The following is a 13,208-nucleotide window of genomic DNA, read 5'->3' as shown; positions in this document are numbered from 1 at the left end:
ACTCCAAGCAGACAAGGAAAGGGTTGATGTATGTATGTTTTTTTCAGGAACAGGAAGATGACAGCGACATCCTAGGGTCGCATGAACTTGTGGGCTATGCAGACTTAATATTGTAATTGTTCATTTATGTTATTTTCATGATGTGGTGGCAGATTTCTTTTCCTATGTTTTAATCATATCACATTAGTAATAGTAATATTATTTCCTCACTTCAGTGTTCATCAGTTGTATGCATTCACATAGAATGTTATCACAAGTGGGCCCCATGTTATTGCACCTTCACAGTGGACCCATCGTAGACTGGAAGATCTCCAGACAGCCTACTTTAAGGGAGGTGACAGGTGGTTGTAATTTTTCTCTGAGGTCAAGGATGAGCTGGACTGAAGGTATAGGGATACGTGATGTCCTGTGGAATGTTCTTTGTTTGAGAGTGTCTGTGAGGGTGGCGGCAAAACTTCAGAGATGATCCTTGTGTTGACTGGGATGTTCCCACCCAAATTGTAATGTGTTTATTAAACACACTTCAAACCCAGCTCACAGGGTATGTTGCAGCGAGTTTTCTAAAATTTCCATAACAGTTCGGCCTTGATGAGCAGGATTTCTCAGGTGAGTTTTGATGAATCACAGGCACGTGGTGACTGGCCATCCTGAGTTTGCACAAAAGGGGGAACCGCGACATGTGCTTCAGTGACTCACACATGTAGGACGTTTTAACAAACTAGGAGAGAGACTGCAAAGAATTTGCAATGGAAGTGGAAACACCACTATGATTCTTAGTGTTTTGTTAACCCCTGTTTAACCCTTTACAGCCGATCGGAGCGGGCACGCTCTGTTTTGCGTAACTATTTTTAAATCCCAGTAGCACTGCAACCACGTAAGCTAGCGCAAAAATTTTTTTTGCATATGAAACCGGAGGAGTTGTACTTACATCTTATGCCATCAGCTTGTCCTAGGTCACGGTTTCCTTCCACATAAAGCTTTGCAAAAACTGCATAAAAAGCGCTTGCAGGAACAAAAACATAATATTCCAGAAACACGCTGTGTCGGTCCGATCAGCTGTTCATAACACTTCCTACGTTGGAATAGACGTCAGCGCGAACTTTTGCATTTCCGCCATTACCTGCCCGAAACCGGAAGTGACGTCATTTTCGCGGAAATGTAATCTTTTTTACTATCAGGCCCTCAGAGCCTATACTCGTCTTTTTAAAAGTTATCTTTGACTTTATGACTTTCTGTGTCGTTTCTGGGATGCTTAGGACTCATATTGCACTGCTGGAAATAGTTTATTTTGATGCATATGCTGCTTTTTTGCAAATTTGCAGTATAATATTTATTTCCGTTTTTCCTGCAGTGTATAAAAATTGGTGTATTTCAAAAATAAAACTATGAAGACACTCAAAATAAATTTCCTGTTGGGAAACTATTTTGTGCAACTTTTTTGTATTTACAGTTTTGAGGGATAAGCCTCTTAAATTTCTCTAACTAGAAATATATGTTAAAAAACAAAAACGATTTTCAATTTTTTTTGTAGTTTATTGCACTTTTTTGCAATTTATGTAATTACTATGCACTTAATGAATACATATTATTAAAATCTGGGCTATAATGGTTGTATTGATGTATAGCAACTTGAAATGCTCCCAAAAATGGCTCCACAGCAGGTAAAAATATAATATAAGCTCTGGCGGACTTGGTTCTATGGTAGGTCTTAAAGGGTTAAAGGACAGAAATTGAGTTTTGTTCTCCAAGCATTTTGTGTCGCCTTAAATCTCACAAGAATGACAGTGGAGGTCTGCCTGTCTTTAAATGAGGAGTAAGAGCTGCCTCAGCCAGATCCTGCCCCCCACTCTATTGCTGTATTCCAATTCAGAAGAGGTGTCAAAATCCATAGGATGCATCCTCTTGAGGACACATCCTACAAATGTACTTCAAATGCGGCCTCAAGAGGATGCAGCCCATGAATTTGGACATCCCCAGAGTCTGCAGCTTTGAAAGCGGGATTTGAAGGCCGATTATGTCACGTGATGAAGGGTTTCCAAATTCAAAGCCTGCTCCAAATGTGGCCGAAAATCCGTCCTTCATTTACCTGCATTTGAAGGATGGGTCATATTCAACCTATTACAAAATTCATAGCACAGTGGTAAGAAAAACAGCGAATGGTTGATGTGGGGCACCCAAAGAGTAAACTTTTAAAAGTGAAGAAACAAGCTCTGTAAGCAATTACTTTGGTGTTCCTCCACCGCAAAAGAAGCGCATATTCTCAGAATTTCTGGGAATACTTTTTTTTTGACAGCCAATGTGCACCTGCAGACCATTAATGTGCAGCCCTAGCTATAAATCATATATGTTACTGTGTAAAAATTAATTCCTGATCCTTTAGAAGTGTAAGTCAGAGTTGCTTAGAATGAAAGTTTCCATGCACATTAATGGTCATATCATACCGTTCACGGTAATACCGGTATAATATTGGGCAGCGATAAAAAAAAAAAATGAAATACTGCGATAAAATATGGGTAAAACATGCATGCGCATTGCCTTTGTTTTCATATTCACATCGCTGGAAAAAGCACAGCGGTGACGGAGAATGAGAAGGGCGAAAGCGGATTGTTGAATGAAACGGATGAACCAGAATTGGTTTGTAAAAATGTTGCAACTTCACTGGTGTGGAACTGGTTTAGCTTTCGTCCATTAGATACACAACAAAGCACTATTTTTGGTAGAGTGTGCTAGCGGACCGTCGTTATTACCGTGTTTTTTGGAAAATACAACACAACACTGAAATCAATCCTTTGATTTTTCTGAAAATCGAATGTGCCCCTTATAATCCCTTATGTATGAATTCTGATTGTGTTTACTGACCTTGAAATGATTTTATGTGGTAAGACTCCCCAAAGCTGGTGCCAGGAGTCCAGCAGTCCACCTAAACGATATCGCTAACGATAGCGTAAAATGAAACGATAGACGTTTTTATATCGTCATCCGATATATATCGTTATATCGAACAGCCCTACCTCCACCTCCAAAGAAATTTCAGAAAGAGTCCGAACCACAAAAGAAGCACGTATTCTCGGAAAATTGGTTCCAGGAGGTGAGCTGGCTTCAAACAAATGATGAACGCACAGAGATGTGGTGCAGAATGTGCCCTGAAAATCCCACTCTAGCGGACAAAAACACTGCCTTTTATATGGACGCAAACGTGCGTTGCAACTTCTTATCTGGTGCACGTCTTAGCGAATGTGCACATGCGGACCACTTATGTGCACCCGTGTAAATAACATAATGTTCTGCCGGGTGTGTTGTTGGTTTTTCCTTGATTTCTGAGTCGACAAGCGCCTTTGTTACTGGGACCAGTAATTTTAAGAAAGGCCCCCATTAGAACCCATGAGAAATGCAAGAAATCCATTATTGCACAGTCTGCAATATCTTTCCCAGAACAAACACCAATTGCAAATAACATGCTAAAAATAAACCTGAAAAATCTGTTTAGAACAGCGTACTATGTTGGAAAGAGTGAACTACCACTGGCACGATTTAGCAGTCTTTGCAAACTTCACAAAAGCAAATGGCCTAGATCTTGGTTCCACTTGCCTCTTACCCGTGACTTCAGTGGAAATTTCAAATTCAGGATCTGACACAGACTGATTAATGTTCTACAGTTCTTACAAGTTCATAGATGATGATTGTAATTTTTATACAATGTTGTAATTTGGGTTTCAAAAATGTTTTGATTAATGTTTCTGTTACAATATTATACTTTAATGTATAATATTGTAAAGGAAACAAAACAGGAAACAAAACATCAATCAAAAAATTGCTCTCTTTTTTATTCGGGCTACTTAAATTTATTCTGGGCTACCAAAAATGGAAGAGTCCCTGCCCGAAGGGCTACCAGGGATTTTGAAATTTTGCGAGCCCTGATGTCACCTAAAAGGTAAACCTGTTTCTCCATCACCTGTTCAGCTCTGATGATTCAGTAAGGACATCTCCTGGTTTCAGCTTCATGTTTCCCTCTCACCACATATCCAAACCGATGTCATGACCAGCTTTTACAGCTGTGGCGCCAGCAAACATCAACTGATACTAGAAAGTAATATTAAATAAATTCTAACAACAGCTGATCAAGCTTAACCCTTAGATGCACCCCCACGGGTTGTTTTTCTTCAAAATCTTTCAAATGAAAAGTTGTAATATATTCATATTCCAGGTATTCCTCATAAAATCTGTTTGTAACATGAGGCCATTTGCATTTTTTTTCATTAATTTAAAGAAAAGGCTGTTTTTGTATCACTACCCCACTCTTCCACAAGTGGGGTCAAAAATGACCCCAAGCAGTTCCTATGGAAACTTTCATTCTAAGCAACTCTGACTTACACTTCTAAAGGATCAGGAATTAATTTTTACACAATAACATATATGATTTATAGCTAGGGCTGCACATTAATGGTCTGCAGGTGCACATTGGCTGTAAAAAAAAAAGTATTCCCAGAAATTCTGAGAATATGCGCTTCTTTTGCGGTGGAGGAACACCAAAGTAATTGCCTACAGAGCTTGCTTCTTCAACATCTTTAAGAGTTCTGACCAAATGTCTGTCCTCCTCCAGAACATCTTATGTACGCAAACGAGCATTCCAACTTCTTATCTGGTATGCGTCTTTTATTTTGACACCGAATGCGCACCTGCGGACCATTTAAGTGCAGCCCTGTTTATAGTTTTCTGTGCATTTCAAACATTGTCCTTTATGATATATATATTTTTTTACATTTAAAGTAACATGGCTGCTATGAGGCCAGCTAGCATCCCTGTGGACCTTTCCCTACAAATGATCCAAGATGGATGGGATGAAGAGCCCATCGGAGGCATTGACTCGGCCATCTCAGATATAGAGGACCCAGACTATTGTCCCCCCCACTGAACAAGGCCAGTCAGACACAGAGGAGTCCTCAGATGAGTCCTCTGAAGAGGAAATGGATATTGAGTCCAACAGAATGAGCTCCTCTTACTGCTCTAGCCACAATATTCTGAATTAGTCAGCCAGGGCTTGCACCTGGGTTTAGTACTGTCTCCCCAATAGATGTATGGAAGATGTTCATGTCTGATAATATAATAGAAGAGGTGCTGACATGCACAAACATGGAGGCACAAAGAGTAGCCACAGACAGGGGAAAACAGTGGAAAAATGTAATCAAACATAAGCTGGCTTCAAAGATTTGAAGATGTTCGTCCGTCTTGCACTTTGATGACAAGAGGACCAGAGCCTACCGACTGAAAACAAACCACGTGGCAGCTTTCCTTTCTACATACAGTGGGGCAAAAAAGTATTTAGTCAGCCACTGATTGTGCAAGTTCCCCCACCTAAAATGATGACAGAGGTCAGTAATTTGCACCAGAGGTACACTTCAACTGTGAGAGACAGAATGTGAAAAAAAAATCCATGAATTCACATGGTAGGATTTGTAAAGAATTTATTCGTAAATTAGGGTGGAAAATAAGTATTTGGTCACCTCAAACAAGGGAAATCTCTGGCTCTCACAGACCTGTAACGTCTTCTGTAAGAAGCTTTTCTGTCCCCCACTCGTTACCTGTATGAATGGCACCTGTTTGAACTCATCATCTGTATAAAAGACACCTGTCCACAGCCTCAAACAGTCAGACTCCAAACTCCGCCATGGCCAAGACCAAAGAGCTTTCGAAGGACACCAGGAAAAGTATTGTAGACCTGCACCAGACTGGGAAGAGTGAATCTACAATAGGCAAGCAGCTTGGTGTGAAAAAAATCAACTGTGGGAGCAATCATCAGAAAATGGAAGACATACAAGACCACTGATAATCTCCCTCGATCTGGGGCTCCACGCAAGATCTCATCCCGTGGGGTCGAAATGATCATGAGAACGGTGAGCAAAGATCCCAGAACCACACGGGGGGACCTGGTGAATGACCTGCAGAGAGCTGGGACCAAAGGAACAAAGGTCACCATCAGTAACACACTACAATGGCAGGGAATCAAATCCCGCAGTGCCAGACGTGTTCCGCTGCTGAAGCCAGTGCATGTCCAGGCCCGTCTGAAGTTTGCCAGAGAGCACATGGATGATACAGCAGAGGATTGGGAGAATGTCATGTGGTCAGATGAAACCAAAGTAGAACTTTTTGGTATAAACTCAACTCGTCGTGTTTGGAGGAAGAAGAATACTGAGTTGCATCCCAAGAACACCATACCTACTGTGAAGCATGGGGGTGGAAACATCATGCTATGGGGCTGTTTTTCTGCCAAGGGGACAGGACGACTGATCCGTGTTAAGGACAGAATGAATGGGGCCATGTATCGTGAGATTTTGAGCCAAAACCTCCTTCCATCAGTGAGAACTTTGAAGATGAAACGAGGCTGGGTCTTCCAACATGACAATGATCCAAAACACACCACCCGGGCAACAAAGGAGTGGCTCCGTAAGAAGCATTTGAAAGTCCTGGAGTGGCCTAGCCAGTCTCCAGACCTCAACCCCATAGAAAATCTGTGGCGGGAGTTGAAAGTCCGTGTTGCTCGGCGACAGCCCCAAAACATCACTGCTCTCGAGAAGATCTGCATGGAGGAATGGGCCAAAATACCAGCTACTGTGTGTGCAAACCTGGTAAAGACCTATAGTAAACGTTTGACCTCTGTTATTGCCAACAAAGGTTATGTTACAAAGTATTGAGTTGTATTTTTGTTATTGACCAAATACTTATTTTCCACCCTGATTTACCAATAAATTCTTTACAAATCCTACCATGTGGATTCATGGATTTTTTTTTTCACATTCTGTCTCTCACAGTTGAAGTGTACCTCTGGTGCAAATTACTGACCTCTGTCATCATTTTAGGTGGGGGTACTTGCACAATCGGTGGCTGACTAAATACTTTTTTGCCCCACTGTATGGGGCCTGTTCCTGGTCAACTGCAGACAGAAATTCATGCTCAGTGATTGTGTTACAGCGGATGAACAACTTGTGCCTTTCAGAGGGAAGACCCAGCTTCTGCAGTATATGCAGAGCAAGCATACAAAAGTGATAGAAGTGATACAAAAACTCCAATTTCTTAAAATTAATGAAAAAATAAATAAAAATGAAACGGGACTCATGCCACAAACATGTTTTATGAGGAATACCTCAAATATGAAAATATTACAACTCTTCGTTTTAAAGATTTTGAAGAATAACAACCGAGTTTATAGCAAAATGCATTGATTTTATTTGGGGTTATTTTTGACCCCACTCGTGGAAGAGTGTAGGTATTGGTAGGTTATGCATCCAAGGGTTAAACGTGCTGCTGTTGTTTAATGCGACCTCGCTGGTTTTCTCTTTCTGGCGCAGAGAAAAGCCGATCAGCTGGTCACTGATCAGTTTCATGACTGAATTAGCAGCTTTCTAGCTGAAGTAGTACGGGACAAACCGCCTTGCTTTTCACCTCAACTTTAGTTCGACTTCCTCGGCTGTAATTGGTCCAGCCCAATTCAGTTGATCATAACCAACTGGCCAATCCCCCACCGTTCATTTATACCGTAAAAAAGAGAAAGGAAATAAAACCCCATCGGCCCATAAAAACGAAAAAACAAGGGCGGCCCACTGGGCAAATGCTGGGTATGCCCGATGGCCAGTCCAGCGCTGCCCGTGCTGCCACACATTTGTTCGTCCAAAGCCAGTTCATCTGCGACGCCAGTTAAACTGGAACACCGGTCTCAGTCAAAATGCCCGGGTCGATTTTTTTTATCCCAGGCCAGCCCTGGATGCATCTGGAGATCGTCCTATGAAGTCCTATTTCAATGACTGATTGCCCTCCCCCACGCTTGTACCCGTGGCTTCCTGTCCTGGGGGTTGGTTGTTCTCCTGCCCTGCACCCCATCCTTTTGTTCTTACCCCCTAGCAAGAACATCAAGCAATCACAAACTCTACAGTCTGTCTAACTCCAATGTATAGCAAGCAATGTATTATTTCTCAACAGAGCTAAACTCAACATAAACTGAACCCACATTAAATTTAGCTCGGTGCTTACCTTTAGATGAGCCCACAAACCGAGAGAAACTCCGTGATGAAGCTGGAAGTCTTAAGAAACAGATCAGGGAGCAGAGACCCACGTGGTTCACGCTGATCTGAGCTACGATCCAGGAGACAAGGGTGTGCTGATCGATGCAGATATCGATCCAAACGTTGGTAGTGGTATATGTTCCTGTACGTTTACTACTTTACTCCCGTTTCATGGAAAAAGCAGCTCTCTCTGCTCGACTCCTCTCCTGCACACACACTTTGCTCCGCCTCCTTTTCCGGCTCTGCTGTGATTTGTTGCTGTGCGGCCACGTGACTCAGCTGGACAACGTAACCACGTGGGTGTTATTTAAAATTTCAAAATTAGGGCCTATCTCCTTTTCCCAAACTCTTTTCCTTGGCCTCGAAGAAAACGTCATCGTGGGAAGGAGAATTGCTAAGGACTCAGGGAAAGAGAGGAGCGGTGCTGAGAATTGGAACAGCCTTACACTCGTCTCTCTGTAACAATGTGACACCGGATGTCCGCCTGTTGAAACTACATTGTGCTGAAGATGGACTACAAAACAAACATCTTACTTCGTCACAATGTGTTCTAACCCTGTTGTTTTATGGAAGTCATATAAACGAGAATAGCCTGTTAAAATATCCCTTCATTACAACGTTTGAATGTTAAAGAAAAAGGAACATTTAGGGTCAGATTTACTAACATCTGCAGCAGCTCAAACACGTCTTTTGATCGTTGCTGCTGTATTTACTAAAGAGACTCTTAACTTTTTAAAATTCAGTGACAGAAAGACTGAAGTCATAGCTGGACTTGCCATCGGGCATTTGCCCGGTGGGCCGATGGTTATTTTTCGTTTTTCTTTAATGGTATAAACAATGAAAGGTGGTGGATTGGCCAGATGCTGGCCGATGTGTAAAAATAACCCCGTTGTTTGGTGCTGATAGTGGCGGAGCTTCCACAGAGGCCAGGAGTTGGATGAGGGAAAGGGGAGGCAGGAGGAGGAGAGATCAATGACGATAGAGCATGTGTCCAAATTCATGGGCTGCATCCTCCTGAGGACCCGGCCTTCGCGGTCTACGTGGGCCGGGTCCTCAGAAGGTCGGGTAGGCCGGAAGTAAACGGCTGGGGAAATTGGACGGTCTAGCCTTCTGATTAGCGTCACCGCTATCTCGGTGGAGTTTAATAAACTCGGCCGTCTGCTCCTTGCTATCTAAAATATAACAGGACACTGGCGTAAATTCTCAACCGTCTCACACTTCTGTTTAATCAGTTTTCTGCTTGACGTTTATTCAGCTGTATGAAAATCCTGGGGGATGAATAAAGTTTTATTTTATCTAATCTAATCTAATAACTTTAATCTCAGCCAAACCGATTTACTCACGAACAAATAAAACACTGAAAAAAGCCCAACAATAACATTTTTAGGTTATTGTTGGGCTGGTGGGTAGCAGATGCTCCGAAAACGTCGAAGCACTTTTGCAAATATGCGATATCTTGATAAACCGAGCAGATATTTGATGTTTACACAGCTACTTTCTTGCCTGAAAATATGTTAAAAGTTTATTTTGTGACCCAGAAAGATTAGTAACAGTAATTATAAAACTTAGTAGCGGCCGCCATTATTGGAAACTGGAGTTTGGCTGGGCCGCGCTATGAATTCTGGGATATGGTAGGCCACGAAGGACACACCCGACCCACCCTTCAAATTTGGGGAAAAGGAGTTTCTGTCTACGAATTTGGACAGTCTTCGGCGCATCGCTGTGACGTAATCGGTCTACAAATGCGGCCTCAGGAAGATGCAGCCCATGAATTTAGCAGATGGAAATTAATTAATTCTCCTTAGATAATTTTTCTTTTCTTTTCAATAGTTCTCATCACGCTGATTTATGTCCAAGGGGTCTCCTTTCCCATAAGTCTGATTCTAATTTCTAGTGCGGTGATGTTAAATTGGGGTGTAACGCAAGGGCGTACATTTGGCATGGATGGAAGGGACATGTCCCCACCAATAATTTGATCTTCTCAAGTAAAGACAGTAAATTAAAACAAAAACGATAGAAAGAAGAAGAAAAAAACAGCGATCAATCAACGTCTCATTCACCCAGCGGTGCAGAAAGAGTTAAATTATGTTCTCTACTGGAGTCCTACCTCATGTGACAAATATGGACAATGTGATTGGCTGCGCCTTACAGGGAGCTCCGTTTAGTTTTAGCAGCGGCAAGCCTGCACTGCGAGGACCTGCAGGGAGGAGAGGAGGATGGCAGCAAAAAGGTAGAACCTGGATATAAGAAAGTATTTTTCAAAAAGAAACCTGTAAGTCATTTAAAGTCAAGTTTCACTCATAAAATGTGTCCGTCATAAAAACGTTACAGGCTATGCTAGGCCATACATGTGAACCCTCCCGATTTTTCTGTGAGAATCCCGAATTTCAGTGCCCTTCCCGAAAATCTCCCACAGCCACACCATTCTCCCCATTTTCTCCTGAATTCCACCCGGACAACAAAATTGAAAAACCATATCCCAGCTTGGCCCAGCCAATTCCAGTTTCAATCAATAGCTACTACTACTACTACAGCTACTTAGTTTTGATATTACTCTTATTACTCTTTTCCGGTCACAAAATAAACTTTTAACATATTTTCAGGCGAGAATGTAGCTGAGTAAACTTCAAATATCTGTGTTATTGTACTTACATTATAATCAATCAGCTTCCTTTTGTCCGCTTAAAACATGTTTACAGATGGAAGATGTTATGTTCTTTTTAAAATGGAGAAAATAAAATTTAGACTCAGAGGAAATGTTAATAAGTTCTCACAGATGTGGCAGCCTTTTATCATTTACTTTAACTCATTGAAAACACTTACAACAGACTAAACTTTTGAACCATGGGGTTCCCTTTTGTTATGGTTTTGGGAGGGAGTTGATTTTTTAATAATTTTTTTATTTTGTTTGTTTTTTGTTGTTGTTTTCTGTGTGTGGGTTGTTGTTTTTTTTTTTTCTTTTTTCTGTTTTATTGTTATTATCCGAATTTTGATGGCCTAATTTGTTTTGATATATGTCTTTATATCGGTTGGTACTTGCTGTATTGGGCCTGATATGTCAAATTACATGTGCAAAACTTTATAAATAAAGAGGGGAAAAAAACATGTTTACAGAACTATTTTTTGCATTTGTTGCAATCTCAGCTGTCCTCTTGGCCAGATTAAAAGTGTCTCTCTTAAGAGTTAAGTAAACAATATATTTTTTTAACTGCATAAATACAGGATACATAAAAGTGTGGTGGCTGTGGCTGTGGCTCAGGTGGTAGAGCAGATCAGCTACTGATGGGAAGGTTTGTGGTTTGATCCTTTGCTTCCCCAGTCTACATGTCAAATATCCTTGGGCAAGATACTAATCTCAAGTTGCCCTCCGATGCGTTCATCGGAGTGTGAATGTAGTTTAGTTTGCACTTGACTTTAGAAGTGCTTGTATGAATGGGTGAATGAGGCATTATTGTATAGAGCGCTTTGAGTACTCCGGGAGAGTAGAAAAGCACTATATATGAATCCGTCCATTTACCATTTAAAAGTCACTGCCAAAAACTGATTGCGGCGTCTACCTTGTTACACGAATGTTGTTTGTTGCTCAAGATGACTTGGTAAAATTCATAAGGGATACATTTGACATATTTTTCACATATTATAGACCAACAAGTTATTTATAGCAGTTTAAATACAAGCAATCCGTTTTTGGCAGACACTCACTTTTTGGCACAACACCTGGTCCTCAGGTGGACGCAGCCTCTGAAATTGGACAATAATAACGGTGACATTTAAATGTCTCCCTAATTCTAAGGTCTCAAGGTTGACAAGTATGTTCTAGGCTTTAGCCCACATCAGTCTAAAATTGTATGTAACCATGAATAACATGTTGCCATGTCCACCAGGTGAGACTGGACAGTATAGATGTGAAACAAATATGCCAGCAGTTTATCTCAGTTAATGAGAGGAGAAGGCATGTGTTTTGCTCCTTCACATAGTGGACATTGAGTTGTTGTGTGGGGCACCAGTAGTATTAATGTCTGTTGCTGTAACAGTAGTTCATGTTTAGAAGAAAAAAAATTCCAGCTCACTGATTTGATAGGGCAATAGTGTGGCTAAAATGCTGCATAACTTTGCTTTCAGCGCCGGGTTAAGTAGCTCTTCAGGTAATCACCCCGATGGAGAGCAGGTGTGCCGGTGATGGCCAAGCCTGGGGCTGTGGTCCTGTGTGTGTGTGGAATGTGTGATGCGCTACCCGCGCATCACACATTCCACACACACACAGGACCACATTCCTGTCAAGGTCTGCGGAGGCAGACCGTGCGGAAAGGTGTGTGGTGGACCCACAACGAGGATGCAGGAGTGGATTCCAACCAAAACGAGCCTTTTATTATGGCTGATGAAAAGAACAAAAACAATATGAAGGCAGCATACGTAGGGATGGGTATCGAAAACCGGTTCTTGTTGAGAACCGGTTCCCACTGTTTCAATTCCTTGGAATCGTTTGCCACTTTTAAAAACGATTCCCTTATCGATTCCAGTCGCCCCGAATGACGTCATCACGTTGAGTAGCGTCTTTTACCCAGTAGGAAACACGGCGCCTGAGCGGCACAAACGCTCAAAAGTTTGGTTACACTTTATGAGAAAGGATGACAACAGGGCAACGTGCAATACTTGCAAAGTAGAGATTTCATCAAAGGGAGGAAACACTACGAATATGCAAAAGCATTTGCTCAAAAAACACGCGATTGCTTTCAACGAATGTCGTGTTTTTGATCCGCTCCGGACTAGCGAAGCTCAACCCAGCAGCAGCGGTAGCGTTTCCACGTCCTCTCCCGTTAATACTGCAGGTAACTAATAAATTAGCATTGCATATTATGTTAGCGCGATTTACCTTATTACAAAACCTGCTATTACTGTGCGTTGCATTTAGATAACCATGATGAGACAGACAGAGTCTGGCTGGCTCAGATGCTGGCAGTTCTCGCTGCAGTCTACCAGTAGCGTCTCCTTTCAGGCCAGGATAGACGAATGTCACCCAGCAGTGTCTAAGTTTGTGGTCAAAGGCTTGCACCCATTTGCCACAGCAGATGCCCCCGATTTCACTTTGGTAAGTGAATGTGTTTAATTGTAGGCAGGGACATTACTGGATATTCTTGTGTAATTGCTACAGAA

The 13,208-nt window shown here is 41.8% G+C and overlaps 1 protein-coding gene across 2 annotated transcripts in view; it reads right to left on the bottom strand.

Moving 5' to 3' along the window:
• Positions 1–12,103, bottom strand: part of LOC113011180 (uncharacterized) — a 74,517-nt gene extending 62,414 nt beyond the window's left edge. The window contains exon 1 of one of the 2 annotated variants that reach the window (XM_080299197.1): positions 10,162–12,103. The gene's annotated coding sequence lies outside the window, so the exon portion shown is untranslated. Of the gene's footprint in view, positions 1–8,022; positions 8,302–10,161 lie in introns of those variants that run through there. The other variant, XM_080299196.1, reaches the window with a different exon arrangement.
• Between the last annotated feature and the right edge of the window lie 1,105 nt (positions 12,104–13,208).

The sequence above is a fragment of the Astatotilapia calliptera genome, chromosome 3 (assembly GCF_964374335.1).
Source record: "Astatotilapia calliptera chromosome 3, fAstCal68.1, whole genome shotgun sequence".
NCBI lineage: Eukaryota > Metazoa > Chordata > Actinopteri > Cichliformes > Cichlidae > Astatotilapia > Astatotilapia calliptera.
The sequence above is the reverse complement of the archived record's forward strand: the minus strand, read 5'-3'. Positions and strand labels throughout refer to the sequence as shown.